General features: G+C 38.4%; 2 pseudogenes; both read right to left on the minus strand.

The window, feature by feature from the left end:
- Positions 1–304: 304 nt before the first annotated feature.
- On the minus strand, positions 305–832 carry LOC147609488 (phospholipase A1-Igamma3, chloroplastic pseudogene; annotated as a pseudogene).
- Positions 833–14508: 13676 nt separating this feature from the next.
- Positions 14509–15060, minus strand: LOC147609489 (phospholipase A1-Igamma1, chloroplastic pseudogene; annotated as a pseudogene).
- Between the last annotated feature and the right edge of the window lie 2202 nt (positions 15061–17262).

Genomic DNA, 17262 nt, shown 5'->3' on the forward strand with positions numbered 1-17262 from the left:
TATTTGTGTAGTGTGCACCATTACAAGACCTATAGTTTCTATGAAGTGTTCTGCATTCATGGCATGCTATTTATTTAGTATCATGCAACAAAAAGTGGAGTGTTGTGCGTAACCTTATCTATTATTTGTGTTAATGAGTGCGGTGGGTTTAGGCTTTCCAGCTGTTAATAATCTTTAAAAAAATACTAATCCATTATTTAGAATGATCCATGATTTTGTTCATCTTACAATTGAAACATATAAGTTATTACAAGCACCACACTGTATACAAAGTATTGTCTGCTACCTCCATGATGCCTTAGGGTCAGTGGTACTCAGGCTGAGGGGCAACTACCCACCGCCCAAACTCGTTCTTAATGAGACCCTTGTTTCTTTCTTGCCACCAGTTGGATGGGCAAAACAGCTCGCGCATCAAAATGTCGGATGACTTGTTCACTAGGGCAATATCTCGACCAAACACTGAGACAAACTTCTGCCGGAAGCCTTGGAATCCGTCTATCATGTGAAGGTAGAGCTCAAGGTTGTGGTGGAGATTTAGGTTTTGTGTACAGAAGAAGGAAGGCTTTCGGAGGTATGGCGAGACATGACTATCAAAGCAGAGTTCCTGTCCCACGTGGAAGTAGGCCCAGGGCCACAAGTCGAGGACCCAGCCATAGCCTGCTCTCGCGATGGCACCCCACAACCCTCTTTCATTCACCCAAAATCCAGGCATCTTAGGCACAGTGTCATGCACATTGACCACCCTCAACACCTTCAATCGTAACTCCTCCACTCTTGTCTTAAAGGCCCAGTTGCCTACCCTAGGCCCTGCAAAAGAGAACACCGTTACCATGGAGGGTTGGATCGATGGGCTCCACATCCAGGAGCCCCTTCCACTTGTTCTCCCCTTGAATTTCCTTCCACACACTTGCCAATCGGCTACTTACCTCGCTTGACGTGGCTTTACCATTGGTGCTAGCAACAGAGGCGCAGAAGGATCCCCAACAGAGGCGCTCATGAGATGATGGTAACGGGGTCTCTGCTGAGGTACTAGAAGGCACTACGGGGATAAGGGTCTCTGATTTTCTAAACAAATTGAACAAACCACAAGCAATGCAGCAAGCGTTTCACTGGATCGGATTAGTGCACTGACGTGAGGAAACTTATATAGCCGCTCAAAGGCACGTGACTTATTTCTGAAGGCCGCAAACTGGGAACACTACAAAATAAGAATAGGTAGTTCTCACACACACATTTTAATCCTCCGCTCGCACTCCACCTCAACATGCTGAGCCCTCGACCTGATCCGCTGCGCTCTCCCCTCGCCTCCCCCTGATCGGCTCTTTGAACGGGTTACGGAGAAGATATATTATTGCCCGCCCTATTAGGGCGCCCAACGAATCTCGCTCTCTTTAGGTTAATTGCAACCTCATATATTGCCACTTTCAGGAGCAATAATTATATATTAATATTAACAAAAGCTGCCATTTACAAAAAGTCTCTTTTTCCAACTAACACAACCCTTCTTTGAATTACATTATATCAAGTAAATACTTTGAAGCCAACATACCACAACAAAATTGAGAGGCCTTCCAATTAACTGTTGAGTAATTTGCAAGATGAGGTCCCAACTTTCATCCTCCCAGACAAAGGAAGATCGCCCCCATGAGATGTGATACCCCAACTGCATACAATGGCCCCACAAATGCAGCCCTTATACAGGATGCTTCTCCAAGACTTTCCCTCTTGACCAAACACGGCTAGCCTAGTTCCGGGGGGGTTCTCAATGAATGCCATAAAAGTATAGTTTGGCTACTTCTCTTTCAGGTACCACCTCCTTGTTTTTGGCCCAAAGTTAGGCTGCTTTGCTTTCACATCAAGCCCTGAGTATCCCTATATGATGACAACCGTTAGGATGGCCTAGTATGTACAAGAGTCTCCCACACTATAGAAAAGATCATCTTATCCCAACTTGAAGGGCCTGAATTAACTATACCACAGTATCATCATTCAATTTATTAACATAACATATTGTCTCATCACATATGTACACATTTATACATCAACTCTAGCACATCTACCCCAAGACTAGTCTCTTTCTAAAAAATTATAATGTTTATAGAATTCCATATCTCCCACAGGCAATAGAATCTGATTATGTTAAAGAACAAATCTAAAGCCCTATCAGCACTCCCTATCTACCAAGGACCCAATCCCCCCAATACCCTTGCACCTCTATGCTTCTTGAGACCCATTTCCCAATTATGCCCCATGTTCCTTTGAAATAATAGCTGGACAATCCCAAAAGGCATGCCTCCCATCTTGCATAATAGTTTTCCACCTAGGATAGTATCCATAAGTGAAGTTCCTCTATAATAGCTTAAGCCACTACAAGAGGATGATGGTATAGCCATGTGATGTAGTATATGTGCTAGTCTACACGCGATTATATGCACTCCTATAGCCACGTATATGGCTGCGCCTACAGTCGCGTGAGTGTTTTTTGCATTTATGGATGTTTTGTAATTTTCATGGCTCTTTGTTTGTTGCAGTGAGCCCAATAGGGAGGTCCCACATGCATACTCTCCACAAGAATACTTCGGCTTAAACCGGAATATTTGCTTCCCTAATTATCTTCCAACTCTTCCTCCAGATGCTAGAGCTCCATCCTACCACATCTAGATTTTATTCCAGTATTCTACATTCACCTCACTCCTTCTTAGTTCCATATACAGAACCATGGGTGCCCGTTTATCCAACTTGACTCCATTAGACCAAACCCACTCATTTATCTATAGTAGGTCTTATCAAAGGTTGTAGAGACCCATTCTTTTTGCACTTCTACCCCACACCTATCTTACTAGTAGTTACCAGTTTCCTTTCTCTCGAAAGTAGTCTAAACTCCTCTTCCATTTGGTCTAGTTCTTTCCCACTATTGACCAGTCCCAATTGTCAAGCAGTCCTCTAAGACCTCTATTGTTCATACCTTCTGGAGTAGAAGGGACAAAGGAGGAGTGAACTTATGAGTCCACCATAACCCTAGGCTAAACAAAGAATTTCCTATGACTCTCGAGTAGCCATCCCAAAACACCAACCCCAACACTTCCTTCCATTTCCCACATAGGAACTTACAAAAAGGAGAACCTATAATTCTCAAGGGAGCATAAGATAGCAGGTGGTCTTTCTAGCCTAGCCCCAGCCATCTAGCTTTTATAAGGACATGAATTTCTTCCAGTAGTTCTCTTATCACCGTGGCGGATGTCACCTTTTAGGAACATAACTATCTTGGCTATAGCATGAGTGGGTAAGTGTAGGATGATAATGCCTCCTTCATTCTTGGACATAGCCAGCTTGTCCCACACAAGCCAAGATACCACTTTCCTACCGATCCTCCCATTTCTACACAAAAATTCCCTTATAAGCCCTATAATCATGTCTTCCAATGACACTTACCGAAATCCAACACTGGGCACAAAAACATGATGTAAGAATTTAAAACAACATTACAAATAGTCACCCTATCATGGAAGGAAACCCTAATCCCCTCCCATTTCTTTAGCTTCTAGATAAATCTCTCTAGGGCCCAGTTAGTTAGCTATTTTTTTTCACCTCCACATTAAAAGGAACTCCCAGATGTCTAATTATTTGGCACCTCCTAATTACCTCACCCCCCCATCTCTCCAAGTCAAATTGATTGTCTTTAGTTAAGCTGATTATCTTGAACTAATGTATGTTGCATCTAGACCTAGAAGCCTCAGTAAATTCCTGTATAATGAATAATACTTGTCTCAGATTGTCATTTTAACCCTCAAGAAGTGTAGAGAGTCATTAGTAAAGCATTGGATATATTATTGCTTGCCCTATTAGGGTGCCCAACAAATCTCGCTCTCTTTAGGTTAATTGCAACCTTAGAGTCAAGCCATATATTGCCACTTTCACGAACAATAGTTATATATTAATATTAACAAAAGTTGCCTTTTACAAAAAGTCCCTTTTTCCTACTAACACAACCCTTCTTTGAATTCGATTATATCAAGTAAATACTTTGAATCCAACATACCACAACAAAATTCAGAGGCCTTCCAATTCACTGTTGTTAAGTAATTTGCAGATGAGGTCCCACCTTTCATCCCTCCAAACAAAGGAAGATCGCCCCCATGAGATGTGATACCCCAACTGCATAGTACAATGGCCCCACAAATGCAGCCCTTATGCAGGATGCTTCTCCAAGACTTTCCCTCTTGACCAAACACGGCTAGCCTAGTTCCGGGGGGGTTCTCAATGAATGCCATAAAAGTATAGTTTGGCTACTTCTCTTTCAGGTACCACCTCCTTGTTTTTGGCCCAAAGTTAGGCTGCTTTGCTTTCACATCAAGCCCTGAGTATCCCTATATGATGACAACAGTTAGGATGGCCTAGTATGTACAAGAGTCTCCCACACTATAGAAAAGATCATCTTATCCCAACTTGAAGGGCTTGAATTAACTATAGCACAGTATCATCATTCAATTTATTAACATAACATATTGTCCCATCACATATGTACACATTTATACATCAACTCTAGCACATCTACCCCAAGACTAGTCTCTTTCTAAAAAATTAAAATGTTTATATAATTCCATATCTCCCATGGGCAACAGAATCTGATTATGTTAAAGAACAAATCTAAAGCCCTAGCAGCACTCCCAATCTACCAAGGACCCAATCCCCCCAATACCCTTGCACCTCTATGCTTCTTGAGACCCATTTCCCAATTCTGCCCCATGTTCCTTTGATATAATAGCTGGACATTCCCAAAAGGCATGCCTCCCATCTTGCATAATAGTTTTCCACCTAGGATAGTATCCAGAAGTGAAGTTCCTCTATAATAGCTTAAGTCACTACAAGAGGATGATGGTATAGCCACGCGATGTAGTATATGTGCTAGTCTACACGCGATTATATGCACTCCTATAGCCACGTATATGGCTGCGCCTACAATCGCGTGAGTGTTTTTTGCATTTATGGATATTTTGTAATTTTCATGGCTCTTTGTTTGTTGCAGTGAGCCCAATAGGGAGGTCGCACATGCATACTCTCCACAAGAATACTTCGGCTTAAACTGGAATATTTTCTTCCCTAATTATCTTCCACTTTCTTCCTCTAGATGCTAGAGTTCCATCCTTTCACATCTAGATTTTATTCCAGTATTCTACATTCACCTCACTCCTTCTTAGTTCCATATATAGAACCATGGGTGCCTGTTTATCCAACTTGACTCCATTAGACCAAACCCACTCATTTATCTAATAGGTCTTATGAAAGGTTGTAGAGACCCATTCTTTTTGCACTTCTGCCCAACACCTATCTTACTAGTTACCAGTTTCCTTTCTCTCGGAAGTAGTCTAAACTCCTCTTCCATTTGGTCTAGTTTTTTCCCACTATTGAGACCAGTCCCAACAGTCAATCAATCCTCTGAGACCTCTATTGTTCATACCTTATGGAGTAGAAGGTGCACTTGAGAAGGTACATAACTACCAAAAGGGGAGCTATCCACCAAAAGGGGAGCTATCCACCCTGCTTGTCTAAGTAGACTTCTAGAAGGTCTCAATAGAGTCACTCAACAAAGGATCCTAAAAGCAACTTCTTGCAGTGCCGAAACTCCTTTTGAGCACCCCTCTACTTGAAGGTTCAGCCTCAGCATTTACATGGATGCCACAATCATTGGAAATCTACCTTTTACTAGTGAAGGTGTAACTTTAGCATATAAAGTCCATATTTTTCAAAGGTGGTAGATTTAGAATCTACTTTAAAGGGATTTCTTGTTGGCTATATATAGAATGTCTCTATATATATAGCCAACATTTCTAACAGTATGTCACATGTGGGGGTTTTAATGTAAGATACATAAGGTTCATCCAAAACTCCTTTTTTTTTCTAGAAAAGTGATGATGTGGATCCTTCTAAAATTTGAAATGATATTTTTTATGAATGTTATCAAGCCTATGTTGAGAAGAGCTCAGGGTTTGATATTGATATATACTCTCTATTTCATTCATTTAAGAGAATAATGATAATGAAAAGTCTATGCTAAAAGATAATCTTCATGTTTGCCCTCAAGTTGTTCATGGTGGTCATGTCCCTAACAATGTTATTTCTAAGCATGAGAAGTTTCCCAAGCAAAGATAAAATTTAAAGAAATATAAATATTTTAGATAGCTAGGAAGGGCCTTTGGGCCTATGGAGAAGAGGGCCTAAAAGAAACCAAATAGGGTGCCCAATTGTGGGATAACATAGAGCATCATGTAGGTTATCTAGAACTAGCAATCCTACTTGTGGGGCAATTCCCTCTCCCTTCCCCTTTTGCTAATCTCTTCTTCACTCCCATAGCCAATTGCTTTCTCCGCCCATTCATCCCGGAAGCTTGCTTTCAGAGTTAACAAATGTGACTATTTTGCAAAGTAGTGTTTCTATTATCAAATTTTTTTAAAGAAGGCTTCAAAGATGCCTCATCTCCCGTGTAGGCAAATAAGGAAAACCCTCCATCCTCCTATACTCCTAAGGAAGCAATTTTGACCCCTACCTCTTATTTTTCCCCTTTTTTAAATGTAGCTACATCCATAGTACAATCTATCATAAGCGCTACACTTCAAAGAATGTTAAACTCTCTAAGGCAATATGTGCTTTCCTTTAGCCAGAGTCTCCATTAGGTTGGCTAAGGTCCATAAATAGATTCCATTAATATTCCAATTTATAAAGGGGAAGGCTTTTTTACTGATCAATTAACACTTTATTTTTATGATGAGCTTATTAAAGGTGATGTTGGGAAAGTTATCAATTTATGTATGGACGGTTGTCTTACGGATGATGAGACTTTCATTGCGTAGATAGATCAATTCATTCTAAAAGTTGAAATGATATTTTTGTGAATGTTATCAAGCCTATGTTAAAGAGATCAAGCTTTGATATAGTTAGTGATATATACCCTCTATTTTATTCTTTGAAGAGAATAATGATAATGACAAGTCTATGCTAAAAGATAATCTTCATGTTTCCCTTCTACACCTCCATGTTGCTCTGGTTGTTTGCACTATGTCTGTTGTAAAAAAAAACCCTATTCGGCACAATTTCTGCCGATCAATGTGCAGTGCCAAACATCGATGAGTGAAGGAGCATTGTGTCTTACTTCCCAACTCTATATGCAAGTTGATGTGGATGAATATGTTGGGAACTTCAAATGTCTCCATTTCAAGAGCTTGTTCAAAGTCACCAAATGTGACTATTTTGCATAGTAGCGTTTCTATTATCAAATTTTTTGAAAGAAGGCTTCAAAGATACCTCTCTCCCATTCAAGCAAACAAGCGAAACCCTCCATCCACCTCTACTTCTAAGGAAGCAATTGTGCCCCCTACCTCTTCTTTTGCCCCTTTTTAAAATGTAGCTACATCCATTATACAACCTTTTATTATAAGAGCTACACTTCAAAGAATGTTAATCTCTCCAAGTCAATATGTCCTTTCAGAGAGCTAGAGTCTCCATAGGTTGGCTAAGGTCCATAAATAAATTCCAAGAATGCTAATCTCTCCAAGTCAATATGTTCTTTCAGAGAGCTAGAGTCTCCATAGGTTGGCTAAGGTCCATAAATAATCTCCATTAAGGTTCATATTCATGAAGGTGAAGGCTTTTTTACTAATCAATTATTATTTTTTAAATGATGGGCTTTTTAAAACTAATGTTAGGATAGTTATCAAAATATGTATGGATGGTGAGACTTTGATTACTTAGATAGATCAATTCCTTCTAAAATCTGAAATGATATTTTTATATGAATGTTATCAAGCCTATGTTGAGAAGAGCTCACGGTTTGATATAGTCCATGATATATATCCTCTATTTCATTCATTGAAGAGAATAATGATAATGAAAAGTCTATGCTAAAAGATAATCTTCATGTTTGCCCTGTAGTTGCTCATATAGTGGTCATGTCCCTAACAATGTTAATTCTAAGCATGAGAAGTTTCCCAAGCAAAGATAAAATTTAAAGAAATATAAATATTTTAGATAGCTAGGAAGGACCTTTGGGCCTAAAAGAAACCAAATAGGGTGGCCAATTGTGGGATAACAAAGAGCATCATGTAGGTCCCAACAATCAAAGCTTGCGCAAGAGGCACGCAAGGCTGCAAAAAGTCATGCTCGGCTTGAATGGTTGCAGACCAATGCTCCCCATAGGCATGGTGCTTGGCCTGCACGTGTAAGATTCCTCCCCAGCCTCTCAAAATGTCCAGCATCTTCCCCTGTAATCAATCCCCTCTTCAGAAATATAAAAGACCTTGTTTCTAACTGTTTTGACTTAGAGAGAGAGAATATTCTAGAGAGAGAATATTCAGATTTTGAATATTTGTAGATAGAAAAATTTCTCATCTTATTAAAATAAGTTTCCCTGAAACAAAAATTCAAAAAGAACTTTCCAATGTGCAATTGGAATTAATTGGAAATGAGTATGAAGGACCTTAGCCTAAGGGTCTAGATTTTCAGAAATTTTTAGATTATGGTCCAATTAAGGTTCCTATGGGCCAATAGCATCAATCCATGTGTAGGGAGGAGATAAATCCAATTTGTAAAAGAAGATACCCAAAAATGAGTAAATGCTCACATAAGATGAAGAGTTGAAAATGTACAAGGTTTATTAGTAAAAAACTATGAGCAATATTAAAAATATGAGATATTTTGGGTATCCAAAAATGAATAAATGCTCACACAAGATGAAGAGTTGAAAATGTACAAGGTTTATTAGTAAAAAACTATGAGCAATATTAAAAATATGAGATATTTTAGGTACTTCTGCTGCTAGTACCCCGAATCTGTTGCTTGGTGGGAACAGGGATCTCACAGTTGGTATCAGAGCCATTCGGCTAATAAAGATCAACTGAGAAGATAAATATGTCAAAAATTTATCAAGGAACACGAAAAGGTTGTAATTGTGTGATATAAGTCATACAATTTGATATTCAAATTGAAATTCGTAATTTGATAATTGGGTCTTCAGATGGAAGTACCGCAATTATATAGAATCCCTGACTTGCTTGAGGCCTAGACATGATGGTATTTCCTTATAATTCCAAGGGCCGTGACTACCCGTATATACCGAGAGTATAACTGCAGCTCTATACTGACAGTATATACGAGTAAATCTAAGACTTGCAATTATAAGCGTTAATGCTATCCAGATGATGATTTCGAATGTGGTTGATATGATTTTTAATTCTGTTTGGGAATTGATGAATTGATTTGGATGCTGATTGAAAAATGATGATTTTTAAAATTTAGTAGAAATATAATAACCTGAACAAAATCACAATGAGGATGAATGGGACGAGTTCCTGTGATGATATTCATAACTAGAATGATGATAATGATTTCAGCAAATCACTATGAGATTAGTGGGTTGTGCTGTCAAATTGTTACTGTTAACACTTGACCGGTAGATCAAGTTAAGGGATTACAAATTGAGAACTTACTTGACTGAAATTCCCGTGGAGGAATGTTCAGAAGGAAATTTTTTCGGTCTAATGGACCATTATTATGTTAAAGATATGAATGGTATGATCTGAATGAATTGTTAACTAATGATGAGTTCTATATAAGGGATATTTATCCCAGTATTCTGTTGCATTGACCAGAATATAAGGAACCCCAGAATAAAATTGGATCTTAAGAAAAAGAGTCGTCCTCTACCTTGCGAGATGAGGACATCTCGCACTTTTTTAAGTGGGGTAGAATGTAAGATTCCCCAGCCTTCGAGGTATACAGGAGTAAGAATCTCCCTTTTTGATCTTATAATTATTCCCTCTCTAAAATAAAAGAAATATTCTGTTTAAAAAAGAAAGACCCTCTCCCTAGAATACTTCTCAGGAGTCACGCCTGTTTTAAGGATTCAGAACAATGAGTTCAGAAGTGAAAATCGGTGTTTTGGATACCAAGGTTTTGGTTTTCATTCGAGTACGGCCCAAAAGAAGTTCTTTATCTCTTGGGGAGTATAAGAAGTTAACCCCCAGATATTGTGAGCCTTATATCTGAATTCAATGAAAGTAGGTGACTTAGCCTACAAGTTTCTTTTACCTCCTCATCTCAAAGTTCTTAATGTATTTCATAGAAATATGTGCCAAACCCAAATCATGGAAAGACGAAAAAAATTCAGTGGCAAGATACCGTTGGCTTCTAAGTTACGCTAGCTCCTTCCTTTATATAAGTCGTAACTTTTACGTGTCGCTCACAGTAATCTTACTTCCATCGATCTCCCTTCTTCTTAATCTCCTTCATGGCTTGGCAATAGGAATTAGTTTTATCCATGATGATTTCTCACCTTCAAGACGCAAGCGAGTCTGTGAAGAAAGATTTTATAGAACAGTATGAGCGCTCACTTTTTCCTCACTTGGGAAATTCGGTAGCTTAGACCAAATGGCGGACCTATCAAGACATAACTAGGGTAACACCCTGGGGTCAGCAGCACTTTCGTAACAATGTCCGCTTGGCCATGGTTATTGAAGCCTTGGATTTGGGTCCCCGATACTACTGCATCATGAGATCAAGGCATCTTGGTTTTTCTGAGCGGGTCTTCTTACTGGCGTGTTTTCTTCCTCATCAGAAGATATGCCTTTACCCCGTTTTTGGCTTGCCTCTCATAGGTCCTTTTGTTAGATCACCTCATATCACTGAGATAGGTGCGGCAATAACCAACAGAATTATTCCCATAGGTGAGTTACCTTATACGTGCGCAGCTTGTGAGTGCTGCTTTTGTGATCATATGATGGACGGACTTATGGAAGTGTAAAGAGTTCTTCTATCTTTACTGTATATGTTCCAAGAATGAATAAAGTTTAAATCTTGTTCTTGTCTTGACCCTTACTCTCTTTGAGACTTTTTTATTTGGTGGTTAATCTTAATTAAATTTTTCTCTAAGTCTCATGTTCGTGCATCTTGCGAAATTATCCCAAGTTTGCGAGATAAGGACATCTCGCGTTTTTCAAGTGGGAGAGAATGTAAGATTCCTCCCCAGCCTCTCAAAATGTCTAGCATCTTCCCCTGTAATCAATCTCCTCTTCAGAAATATAAAAGACCTTGTTTCTAACTATTTTGACTTAGAGAAAGAGAATATTCTAGAGAGAGAATATTTAGATTTTGAATATTTGTAGATAGAAAAATTTCTCATCTTATTAAAATAAGTTTCCCTGAAACAAAAATTCAAAAAGAACTTTCCAATGTGCAATTGGAATTAATTGGAAATGAGTATGAAGGACCTTAGCCTAAGGGTCTAGATTTTCAGAAATTTTTGGATTATGGTCCAATTAAGGTTCCTATGGGCCAATAGCATCAATCCATGTGTAGGGAGGAGATAAATCCAATTTGTAAAAGAAGATACCCAAAAATGAGTAAATGCTCACATAAGATGAAGAGTTGAAAATGTACAAGGTTTATTAGTAAAAAACTATGAGCAATATTAAAAATATGAGATATTTTGGGTATCCAAAAATGAATAAATGCTCACACAAGATGAAGAGTTGAAAATGTACAAGGTTTATTAGTAAAAAACTATGAGCAATATTAAAAATATGAGATATTTTGGGTATCCAAAAATGAGTAAATGCTCACACAAGATGAAGAGTTGAAAATGTACAAGGTTTATTAGTAAAAAAAACTGTGCAATTTTTAAAATATGAGATATTTTTTGACACATATGTAAGGAAGGGGAGTTCTTTAAAGGAGGTGCATAATTCACATGCTTGAATGAGTTTTAAACTCAAAAATAATGTGATATTTTTATCTCTCCTCTCTCTTGAACCAAACCAAATCAAAATGGAACCAAACCGAATCAAAAAGTAACTAAACTAGGTCCAAATCTAGTCCAAATTCAACCAAACTGAATTTAGAAAATTCTAGAATTCACTTAGCTTTGGTTAGAGCTTCCCTCTCCTACTAATAGAACATGAGTCCTTTGAAAAAAAAGGAGAAGAATTTTACTATACTAGAGTTACGCTGAAATAATGCTAGTTTCTACTATTCTCTAAAATTCTCTCCAAATTGAAGAAATTGGAGCTTCCCTCTTTCTTCAATCCCCATTGGTGGCTCCATCAACATACTTAACCAATTGATTGGTTGGGGGCCTCTACCGTGAACAAAGAATCAACCAATTTGTAAGGTAAATGGTGAATTTTGATCTTTTCTATAATTTCTCAATGCTTCTCTCTTCTCAACCCCTCTCAAGCTTGAGAAGCTTAATTGGAATGGTTTTTGAATGCTATTGAAGTTAATTGATGAATGGTAGTGAAGAGTTACATAAATTGATGAATGCTATTGAAGTTAATAGATTAATAATAGTTAAGAATTACAAAAATTTCCATTTATGCTTAATTCAAATGGTTTTTATGAAATTTCTCTCTCTCACTCAAGAAATGGTCATACTCATGACCCTTTCTCAATCCAAATGAAGCTTTTCATAAAGCTTTTTCTTAATCCAAGATTAATCTATGCTTGAGGCCAAATTAATGGCTTTTTTCTATGCTTTTAGTTTATGTATTTCATGAATATTGATGATTCAATCCATTAGAGATTAATGATCCAATTAGGGATCATTCAAATTATTTCCTTAAAGATAAGCTTTATCCCTTAGAAAAATTGAGAATTATCAGTCATAGCAACGGAGCTATGGCAAAATTTTTATAAAAATTACGCATAAAATAATTTCATTCAAAGCATAAAAAGAGGACTTCCTACCATATTCTAGGAATTATCATCCTAGATTAATTGAAAGATATTCATTGTAATCCTAGAAAAATTAATTTTTATATTACGCATAATTGAATTTCATGCATAGAGGTATGCATAGAAGATGATTATTTTATTATAAAAGAGTTACTTTTAGCATAATTGAATTTCATGCATAGAGGTATGCATAAGAGACGAATATTTTATTATAAAAGAGTTACTTTTAGCATAATTGAATTTCATGCATAGAGGTATGCATAAGAGACGAATATTTTATTATAAAAGAGTTACTTTTAGCATAATTGAATTTCATGCACAGAGGTATGCATAGAAGATGATTATTTTATTATAAAAGAGTTACTTTTAGCATAATTGAATTTCATGCACAGAGGTATGCATAAGAGATAAATATTTTATTATAAAAGAGTTACTTTTAGCATAATTGAATTTCATGCATAGGGATATGCATAGAAGATGCTTTTTTTATTATAAAAGAGTTACTTTTAGCATAATTGAATTTCATGCATAGGGATATGCATAGAAGATGATTATTTTATTATAAAAGAGTTACTTTTAGCATAATTGAATTTCATGCATAGAGGTATGCATAAAAGATGATTATTTTATTATAAAAGTGTTACTTTTAGCATAATTAAATTTCATGTATAGAGGTAAGCATAAAAGATATGGGAAGTGATAATTACATTATTTGTCTTCCAATGCATCAGAATTGCTCCTGGAGGGTAGGGAAAGTTATCCTAGAATAGTGCAAATTTGGGCTTTGCACAGCGGCGACGATGCGAGCTCAAAATTCACACTGTTCTCGCACTGTTCCTCCAACCACTCAGGATCATTTTTGATGCATTTATAATGAAGTTGAGTACACTGATTTATGAGAAACAATAGTTTACAAGATAAAAACACCTTTAATCATATGTAAAAAAACATTGTTTGTCATTCAATGCATCAAAATTGCTCCTGGAGGGCTGGGAAAGCTGTGCCAGAATATTGCGAATTTGAGCTCTACAGCGGCAGTGCAGGCTCAAAATTTGCGTTGTTCTAGCACTGGTCCTCCTCCAGGCTCTGAGGGTCATTTTTGATGTATTTACAAAGAAATTGAGTACACTGATTATGAGAAACAATAGTTTACAAGATGAAAACACCTTTCATCATGTGTAAAAATACATTATTTGTCATCCAATGCATCAGAATTGCTTCTGGAGCTCGGGAAGCTGTGCCAAAATAGTGCGAATTTGGGCTCTAAAGCAACAGTGCAGGCTCAAAATTCGCACTATTTTAGCACTGCTCCCCTAGGCCCCCAAGGTTCTTTCTGATACATTTACAAAGAAACTGATGATACAAACTAGAAAAAACAATGATATACTTGATGAAAATAAGTTTGCAAAAACTATATTGTATTCATAATAAGAAGTGATACATGATCTTCATAAAAGTTTTCTTACAATATTGAGCCTATGCTTTTGGCTATACCTATACGAGCATGGAGAGGACAACCATTATTCACCCTCTTTAGGGTTGGCTAAGTGCTACTCCCCAAACCGAGCCTTGCATTCTCTCTTTTCTTTACTCTTCTTCTTCTCTCATGAAAGGAAGTATGTTCATTTTGGTGAATAGCCTTAGCTTATACATAAAATGTAATTAAAAAGCCTTATACATAAAGCTTAATGCATAAGACATTAGTTTAATACATATGCATAAAGCTTAATGCATAAGCCATATGCATTAAGCTTTATGCATATGTATTAAACTTAATTCATAAGGTTTTTACATAAATCCATATGCATAAAAACATAATGCATAAGCATAAGATACCCATTCCGTCTGCATCACTGTGCCCCTCCATGCGACGACGATGTCTCTCCTACCCAGCCGTTTTGTCTTTTGGTCGTTTGCCACTGCGACGTAGCCGATCCAGTTGGAGTCTCCGCTCCACCGCTCTGATGCATCTCTCTCTGACATGAGGAGGAACTTGGGCAACTTGATGTCCAAAGTGGCGAAGAGGTACCTGATCACCTCGTAGCCGCAGTTCTCTTTGTCGACCTGCCCGAAAAGATGCCGGGCAGCATATTTGCTGCTGCCGAAATAGATCGAGTGAGTGTCGAAGTCGAACGCATCGTAGTTTATTTGTGCAAGTTCACCATAGCGGATGATCTCCGCACGGAGGGTTGGATCGATGGGCTCCACATCCAGGAGCCCCTTCCACTTGTTCTCCCCTTGAATTTCCTTCCACACACTTGCCAATCGGCTACTTACCTCGCTTGACGTGGCTTTACCATTGGTGCTAGCGGTAGAAGGATCCCCAACAGAGGCGCTCATATTAGCGGGCTGAGATGATGGTAACGGGGTCTCTGCTGAGGTACTAGAAGGCACTACGGGGATAAGGGTCTCTGATTTTCTAAACAAATTGAACAAACCACAAGCAATGCAGCAAGCGTTTCACTGGATCGGATTAGTGCACTGACGTGAGGAAACTTATATATCCGCTTAAAGACACGTGACTTATTTCTGAAGGCCGCAAACTTGGAACACTACAAAATAAGAATAGGTAGTTCTCACACACACACACTCTGAGTATGCACAAATTCGTGTTGCGTGAACGCCTCTTTCCAATGGTTGTTCTACGACATTTTAATCCTCCGCTCGCACTCCACCTCAACATGCTGAGCCATCGAGCTGATCCGCTACGCTCTCCCCTCGCCTCCCCCTGGTCGGCTCTTTGAACGGGTCACGGAGAAGATATATTATTGCCCGCCCTATTAGGGCGCCAAACGAATCTCGCTCTCTTTAGGTTAATTGCAACCTTAGAGTCAAGCCATTCAGGAACAATAACAAAAGCTGCCCTTTACAAAAAGTCTCTTTTTCCCCTTCTTTGAATTACATTATATCAAGTAAATACTTTGAAGCCAACATACCACAACAAAATTGAGAGGCCTTCCAATTAACTGTTGAATAATTTGCAGATGAGGTCCCAGCTTTCATCCTCCCAGACAAAGGAAGATTGCCCCCATGAGATGTGATACCCCAACTGCATACAATGGCCCCACAAATGCAGCCCTTATACAGGATGCTTCTCCAAGACTTTCCCTCTTGACCAAACACGGCTAGCCTAGTTCCGGGGGGGTTCTCAATGAATGCCATAAAAGTATAGTTTGGCTACTTCTCTTTCAGGTACCACCTCCTTGTTTTTGGCCCAAAGTTAGGCTGCTTTGCTTTCACATCAAGCCCTGGGTATCCCTATATGATGACAACCGTTAGGATGGCCTAGTATGTACAAGAGTCTCCCACACTATAGAAAAGATCATCTTATCCCAACTTGAAGGGCCTGAATTAACTATACCACAGTATCATCATTCAATTTATTAACATAACATATTGTCTCATCACATATGTACACATTTATACATCAACTCTAGCACATCTACCCCAAGACTAGTCTCTTTCTAAAAAATTATAATGTTTATAGAATTCCATATCTCCCACAGGCAATAGAATCTGATTATGTTAAAGAACAAATCTAAAGCCCTATCAGCACTCCCAATCTACCAAGGACCCAATCCCCCCAATACCCTTGCACCTCTATGCTTCTTGAGACCCATTTCCCAATTATGCCCCATGTTCCTTTGAAATAATAGCTGGACAATCCCAAAAGGCATGCCTCCCATCTTGCATAATAGTTTTCCACCTAGGATAGTATCCATAAGTGAAGTTCCTCTATAATAGCTTAAGCCACTACAAGAGAATGATGGTATAGCCATGTGATGTAGTATATGTGCTAGTCTACACGCGATTATATGCACTCCTATAGCCACGTATATGGCTGCGCCTACAGTCGCGTGAGTGTTTTTTGCATTTATGGATGTTTTGTAATTTTCATGGCTCTTTGTTTGTTGCAGTGAGCCCAATAGGGAGGTCCCACATGCATACTCTCCACAAGAATACTTCGGCTTAAACCGGAATATTTGCTTCCCTAATTATCTTCCAACTCTTCCTCCAGATGCTAGAGCTCCATCCTACCACATCTAGATTTTATTCCAGTATTCTACATTCACCTCACTCCTTCTTAGTTCCATATACAGAACCATGGGTGCCCGTTTATCCAACTTGACTCCATTAGACCAAACCCACTCATTTATCTATAGTAGGTCTTATCAAAGGTTGTAGAGACCCATTCTTTTTGCACTTCTACCCCACACCTATCTTACTAGTAGTTACCAGTTTCCTTTCTCTCGAAAGTAGTCTAAACTCCTCTTCCATTTGGTCTAGTTCTTTCCCACTATTGACCAGTCCCAATTGTCAAGCAGTCCTCTAAGACCTCTATTGTTCATACCTTCTGGAGTAGAAGGGACAAAGGAGGAGTGAACTTATGAGTCCACCAGAACCCTAGGCTAAACAAAGAATTTCCTATGACTCTCGAGTAGCCATCCCAAAACACCAACCCCAACACTTCCTTCCATTTCCCACATAGGAACTTACAAAAAGGAGAACCTATAATTCTCAAGGGAGCATAAGATAGCAGGT

This window comes from Cibotium barometz, chromosome 51 (assembly GCF_041138505.1).
Source record: "Cibotium barometz isolate CiBa-2024 chromosome 51, ASM4113850v1, whole genome shotgun sequence".
NCBI lineage: Eukaryota > Viridiplantae > Streptophyta > Polypodiopsida > Cyatheales > Cibotiaceae > Cibotium > Cibotium barometz.